This window comes from Heterocephalus glaber, unplaced genomic scaffold, assembly GCF_053883595.1.
Source record: "Heterocephalus glaber isolate CG9 unplaced genomic scaffold, H.glaber_assembly_v1.0 deba00000347, whole genome shotgun sequence".
Taxonomy (NCBI): Eukaryota; Metazoa; Chordata; class Mammalia; order Rodentia; family Bathyergidae; genus Heterocephalus; species Heterocephalus glaber.
The window spans coordinates 37,198,015-37,206,065 of NW_028258143.1; the positions used below are offsets into that span (position 1 = coordinate 37,198,015).

Here is an 8,051-nt window from a genome sequence, read left to right on the forward strand (position 1 = left end):
TGGGGAAAGAGGAACCCTGCTCCACTTCTGATGGGAGTGTAGACTGGTGCAACCACTATGGAAATCAGTATGGAGATACCTCAAAGAACTAGGACTGGAAGTCCCATTTGACCCTGCTATTCCCATGCTGGGTATCTTCCCCAAAGAATTAAAAGAATCATACCACAGTGATATATGTGCACCCATGTTCATAGCAACACAGTTTGTGATAACTAAAATTTGGAAACAGCCCAAATGCCCATCAACTGGAGACTGGATAAAGAAAATGTGGTTTTTTAATAAAATGGAGTACTATTCAGCCATAAAAAATGAAAAATTTCTTTAAAATATTAAGGGACCGAGAGTACAATCTCCACTCACCAGGAGACAACCTCGTCCTGACTCCCAAGCCCCAGCCTTTCTTTACCCTGACCAGCAGGCTGCTTCTCGAGGGTGAGATGCCACTGATGCCCGCTTCTCTGCTTTGGTTGCACCTCTCGGGCTCGGGAGTCCTGTGGCAGTGTCCACCATGACTAGAAGCCCACAGAGTTAATGTAAGAGTGGAGCAACCTTGCCAAAGATGAAGAATATATATTAGAAAAATTTTTTCTTTTTTCCTTCAAAAGTTTTGTTTGGGAGCTTGTCTCCAGTTACTGCTTTACAATCAAGCTTGTTTATTTCATCAGAAATGTTTTTTACAATCTCAAGAAAAAAATATGTCCCAGAAATTGAGTTCATTATCTCTTGTGTTTGGACTCATTTGGGGAGTGATGTTACTGCACTATACTTTCCAGCAACCAAGACATCAAAGCAGTGTCAAGTTACTTGAACAAACACTAAATTTAAGCAAAAGATATGTGAAAGCTCTTGCAGAGGAAAATAAGAACACAGTGAATGTTGAGAATGGTGCTTCTATGGCAGGATATGCTGATCTGAAAAGAACAATTTCTGTCCTTTTGGATGACATTTTGCAATGCTTGGTGAAGCTGGAGAACAATGTCGACTATATTGTTGTGAATGGCTCAGCCACCAACACTACCAATGGCACTAATGGAAATTTGATGCCAGTAACCGCAAATAAAAGGATACATGACTTGGGCAGCATTGGATAGCAGTTGAAGATCACCTTTTGCTGCTATATCCACTGTGGAGTATATCCTAACACAGAAAATCTTTTTAATTGCTGGCTAGGAGAGAGTAATACTTTACAATAAAAGTCCAACATATTTTCAAGGAATTTGCTGGATTTATGGAACTCTTAATTCTGTATATAAAATTTTAAGTGTTATTAGTTTGCTTCCAGGCAAGTCTCTTCCATGCTGTACCTTATCCTTAAGGCAACATGGCTGATATAGTGAGCAGGTAGGTGATCTTTGTGTAAATGTTTTGTGTTTGAGATCAAGCTGAAACAACACTAAAAGACATGGATTTGTTTACATAAAATATTTATTTAAGTATATAACATGTTTTCATATATAATGTTTTCAGACAAGTGGAGAATATTGTTACTGAATCATTCTTCTGCCATTTGTTCTCAGTAGATATAACTGTTCAACTAAGGCTATTAGAATATGTGCTTCCTTCCAGTACTATATTCTGTTATTCAGATTATGAAAAGAGAAAAGAAGTATAATGTTGAAAATACTGGTTTGAAATCATGACCCAAAGAATGTCTTCATTTCCACTATCCTTCAAAATAACTAAGGTTGTTGTATATTTTTAAAAATTACATTTGTAAGAGTATAATCTTGAAATGGTAGTAACCAGTGTCCATAACTTAGTCTGAACATTGGGGCCAATTTAATAACATTAAAATTATATCTCTAATCTCATACTTTAAAATTTCTTACATATATTCTGAAAAATAAAAATATTTTTATGATGAAATGAAATATAACTATATTCATGATTTTTCACATGCATGAATGTTAATTTAAAAGTTTAACCCCTTAGCTGGGTGCAGTGTTACATGCCTGTAATCTCAGCTACTCAGGAGGATAAGGCAGGAGAATTGATAGTTCAAGGTCAACCTAGGTGACTTAGTGAGACTGTCTTTAAAAAACAAAACCAAATTTAATTCTGTGTTTATGCTATCAGGAAAAGCACATGATTTCCATGTTTGGGTAATTTTTGCTTTTGTTATGTTGATGGGAGAGTCAGGGACTCAAGGACATTAGTCAGATGTATATAATACAGGTATTCATGATGCATAAATTGCTTAGAACATACTACTTTCTTACGTAAGAGTATTCTTCTTTATGGAAATTTGGATTAGATATTCATCTTACATAATGATCACTTAAAATAATTAAGAACATTTAAATTATGAAGATTGACTATCTTTTCAGGAAAACAGTTACTGTATACAACACAAGAAAACTTAATCTTTGATAATTCTAGTATGGAATAAAATACACTTTATTTAAATTTTCCATGTAGCATATGTGATTGCTATATGGTGCCCTTCATAGTATTTATTCTCTATAATAACTGCTCAAGTACAGCTAGCTTCTAGATTTAGACTATATTGAATTCAGTTTTAGATATTGTTCATTATTACAATATGCTACCATTAAGTAGTAGCATTAATTATAATATTTTGTTAAAAATAAGTATGAGAAAATATTTCATGAAGATAGCTTTCCAAACTTGTCTTCTCTGTACTTTTAAATGAAGAAATTAATTATATACCATTACCAGGTGAAGTTTTGGAATAATTGTTCTCTCTTGATTAGATGTAGACTTTTTTTGGCGGGGGGGGGTGTTTGTTTTCAGGGATGAAATAAAATATATTATTTGTACTTAAAAAAAATTAAGGAACCATGAGAAATCAATCCAGCAGCTGCTTGATGATGCAAAGAAGACTAATAAAAGATTGATTAGAGTCAATGAAGAAACAGGACAGAGTACAAATGACATTAAAAAAAAACTGTTCATAGAAGTAATGGCAGAAAACTTCCCAAGCAGAGAAAAAGAACTTGACATACAAAGAAGTGTGAGACATATAGGACTTCAATTAGCCATGATAAAAAAAAAAAAAATCTGGACCTAGACATGTAAAAGTTAAGATTCCAGAAGAAGAACAACAGAAAAACAAAATTCTACAAGCAGTGACAGAAAAGAAACAAATCACATACAAAGAAAAGCCCATCAGAATCACAGCAAACTTCTCAACACAAATGCTCAAGGCAAGAAGAGCTTGGAGTGATATATTTCAATCACTAAAGGAAAACAATCTCCAACCCAGGTTGATGTGCGTTGCAAAACTATCTTTCAAAATTGATGGAGAAATAAGATACTTTCATGACAAAGAGCACTTTAGGAACTTCATGAATACCAAACCAGCACTCCAAAAATTTTTAAACAATATCCTAGGAAAAGACAATGAGGATCACAACCCCAGGAAGCACAGTAGAATGAATTCATCAAGCACAACAAGAAATTAAATCAAAGGTGGAGAATCTAAGAACAGGAAAAGGTCATGACAATAATAAGTCAATACATATCAATTATAACCATCAATATGAATGGTCTCAATTTACCAAGCAAAAGAAATAGATTGGCATTATAGGTCAAGAAGCAAGATCCAACAATATGCTGCATACAAGGAACACACTTAATTCAAAAAGAAACTCATAGACTGAAAGTTAAAGGGTGGAAAACAATACTCTATGCAAGAGGAACCCCCAAAAGTGGGAGTAGTTACCCTCTTTGCAGATCAAATGGATTTGAAACCAACACTGATTAAGATAGACAAAGGAGGATATTACATCCTTGTAAAGGGAACAATCCAAGAGGAAGAGATGACAATCATTAATATATATGCACCAAACACTAGTGTGCCCAACTATATAAAACAAATACTAACAGACATGAAAAGTCAAATAAGCACTAATACAATAGTAGTGGGGACCTCAGTACCCCACTGTCACAAATAGATGGATCAACTAGACAGAAAATAAACAACAAAATACTAGAACTCAATTCAACTCCTGAAAAAATGAACTTACAGAGAACAAATGTTTACAGAGTGTTCCACCCCACAAAATCAGAATACACATACTTTTCAGCTGCACATGGGTCATTCCTCCAAATAGACCACACACTTGCTCATAAAATATGTTTAATGCAAAGGGATTGAAGTTATCCCCTGTATATTATCAGACCAGAGTGTGATGAAATTGGTGATCAGGAGCAAAAGAAACTGCAACAATTTCATAAATACATGGAAATTGAACAACATATTTCTGAGTAATCAATGGGTCTCAGAGGAAATTAAAGAAGAAATCAGACAGTTCCTACAACTAAATGGCAAAGACAATGACAATTCAACATATTGAAATCTATGGAACACAATGAAAGCAGTCTTATGAGTGAAATTCATAGCAGTGAATACTCATATTAGGAAAACAGAGTGAGCCCAATTAAACAACCTGATGCTGAACCTCAAGCTTCTAGAAAAAAGAGGAGCAGGACAAACTAAAGCTCATACAAGGGAGGAAATTATAAAGATCAAAACAGAAATCAATGCAATGGAGACTAAGACAATAATACAAAAATCAGTGAAGCCAAGAGTTGATTCTTTGAAAGAATAAACAAAATTGACAAACCCTTAGCCATTCTTATCAAAAACAAGAAAGAAAAGACCCAAATCCATGGAATTAGGAATGAAAAGGATGAAATTACAACAGACCCAGCAGAAATCCAAAGGATCATCAATACCTACTTCAAGAACTTATATGCCAATAAGATGGAAAATACAGAAGTAATGGACAGATTCCTAAATACATATGAATTATCAAAGTTGAATGAATAAGATCTAGAAATTCTAAACACCCTAATATCAATGAACAAAATTGAAACCATAATTAAGAATTTACCAACTAAGAAAAGCTCAGGCTCTGCTGGCTTCATTGCTGAATTCCATAAGACATTTAGAGAACTATTGCCACTACTGTTTAAACTCTTCAATGAAATTGAAAGGGAAGCAATACTAATGAATTCATTTCAGGGAGCAAGCATCACCTCGATCCCAAAAACCTGGGAAAAACCCAACTCAAAAAGAGAACTACAGGCCAATCTCCTTAATGAACATAGCTGCAAAAATCCTCAGTAAGATACTAGGAAATAGAATGCAGAATGTCATCAAGAAGATCATACACTCTGACCAAGTAGGATTCATCCCAGGGATTCATGGATGGTTCAACATATGCAAATCAGTAAATGTAATACACCATATTAAAAGAGCCACTGACAAAAAACATATGATCATCTCAATCAATGCAGAAAAAGCATTTGACAAAATCTCACACACATTTATGATAAAAACCCTACAAAAAATTGGAATAGACAGTCTCTACCTCAACCTCATAAAAGCCATCTTTGAAAAACCAACAGCAAATATCATACTAAATGGTCACAAACTGAAATCCTTCACACTAAAATCAGGAACAAGACAAGGATGTCCACTATCACCAATCTTGTTCGATATAGTTTTGGAAACATTAACCACAGCAATTAGATAAGAGAAAGAAATAAAAGGAATAAAGATAGGAAACAAAGAAGTTAAATTGTCATTATTTGCAGATGACATTATACTCTATATAGAAGACCCCAAAAACTCCATCAAAAGTCTTCTAGACTTAATGTCGAAATTCAGTAGAGTAGCTGGATACAAGGTCAACACACAAAACTCAATAGCTTTCCTGTAACAAACAACAGATTACTGAAAGAGGAACTGGAGAAACAACTTCCTTCACAATAGCATCAAAAAAAAAAAAAATGAAATACCTAGGAATCAACCTAATGAAAAATATCAAAGACCTCTACTCTGAAAACCATAGCACTCTGAAAAAAGAGATTAAAGAGCATATCAGAAAATGGAAAGACATCCCTTGCTCCTGGGTAGGAAGGATCAACATAGTGAAAATGGCCATACTTCCAAAACTCCTATATAGTTTCAATGCAATCTCAATTGAAATTCCAACAGCATATTTCACAGACCTTGAGAAAACAATCCAAAACTTCCTTTGGAACAAGAAGAGACCTAGAATACCAAAAGCAATTCTAGGCAACAAAGACAAGGTAGGAGGTATCATGATCCCCAACCTGAAACTATACTACAAAGCTACTGTGATAAAAACATCATAGTACTGGCAAAGACACAGACCTGAAGATCAGTGGAATCGATTAGAAGAGGCAGAAACATCTCCAGATACACTCAGCCACCTCATCTTCAACGAAGGAGCCAAGCAGTCTCACTGGAGGAAAGATGGCCTCCTTAATAAATGGTATTGGAAAAACTGGCTTTCAACCTGCCAAAGATTAAAACTAGACCCATACTTTCACCATGCACTAAAATAAAAATGGATTAAAGATCTAAATATTAAAATGGAAACACTAAATCAGCTGGGAGAGAGGTTAGATAGAACTCTTGAAGATATTGGCGTAGAAAAAGTTTTCATGAACAAAGCCTCAGTTGCACCTGAACTAGCACAAAGAATCAACAAATGTGATCTCTTCTTATTAAAAAGCTTCTGCTATGGCCCGGGATTTAGCTCAGTGGTGCCACCACCTGCCTCGCAAGCACAAAGTCCAGAGTTTGATCCCAGTACTAAAACAGAAAATAAATAAATAAAAGTTTCTGCACATCAAGATAAACCACCAACAGTGGGAAGAGACAACCCACAAAGTGGGAAAAAAATTTCACCAGCTGTTCCCCAAAGGTCTACTATCTAGAATATATGAAGAACTAAAAAAAAAAAAAAATCAGACTTGCAAAATTTAAAGACCCAATCCAAAAATGAGCATCTGAAATGAACAGACATTCCTTAGACAGAGAAGTAGAAATAGTAAATAAACATATGAAAAAATGTTCACCATCACTGGTCATTCAAGAGATGCAGATGAAAACAATGCTGAGATTCCACCTCACCCCAGAAAGAATGGCTGCTATCATGAAATCAACCAATAACAAATGCTGGCTGTGCCATGGGAAAGAAGGATCCTTTCTCCACTGTTGGTGGGAGTGTAGACTGGTGCAACCACTGTGGAAATCAGTATGGAGATACCTCAAAGAACTAGGACTGAAAGTCCCATTTGACCCAGCTATTCCCCTGCTGGGTATCTTCCCCAAAGAATTAAAACAATCATACCATAGTGATATATGTGCACCCATGTCTATAGTGGCACAGTTTGTAATAGCTAAAATATGGAAACAGCCCAGTTGCCCATCAACTGGAGACTGAATAAAGAAAATGTGGGGATTTTTAAAATATAAAATGGAGCACTACCCAACCATAAACAATGAGAAATTAGAGATATTTATAGCTAAATGGATGCACATTGAGGTGATACTCTTAAGTGAAATAAAAAGGACACACATGTTTAAATACCAAATAGTTTCTCTGGTGTGAGAAAAATGAAATTCCAAATAAAGATCAAAATGTATAATAGATAATGTGAAATAGGAAGAAAATGTGCAAAGAGGAAGGGGAAGTGGGAGGGATTGGGGAAAGGAAAGAAGGGAATGGAATTAACATGACAAAATTAAAACATGGAAACAAAGTCTTTGTAAATAAGGAGTGGTAGAGGGGTTGAAGGGAAATAGGGAACAAATAAGAAACAAGATATATTATGTAAAGGTACAAATCTTCAATGATGAATATCACCATATTGTATACCTAAAATGTACCACTAAATTTAATTTAAAAAAAGAAATCAAAGAAACAAATAAATGTAGAGGTATTCCATGTTCCTAAAAGGAAGACTCAATATTGTCATATGTCAGTTCTTCCAACTTGATCTAGAGGTTCAACACAACCCCAACCAAAATACGAGAAAGTTATTTTGTGACTATTGATGGCCTGATCCTACAGTTTCTACAGAAAGACAAAGGAACCAGAATAGCTAATTTCATATTGAAGGAGGAAAATAATGTTGAAGGAGTTAAACTATCTGACTTAAGGACATACTGTAAAGGTACAATAATCAAGGCAGCATGGTATTGATTGGAGACAAGTTGATAAATGAAAAAAAAACAAAGAGCCCAAAATACACCTTTCTTAATATAA

At 34.8% G+C, this 8,051-nt stretch overlaps 1 pseudogene; it reads left to right on the forward strand.

The window, feature by feature from the left end:
- Positions 1 to 509: 509 nt before the first annotated feature.
- Positions 510 to 1,091, forward strand: LOC101717696 (coiled-coil domain-containing protein 126 pseudogene; annotated as a pseudogene).
- The last annotated feature ends 6,960 nt before the right edge of the window (positions 1,092 to 8,051 follow it).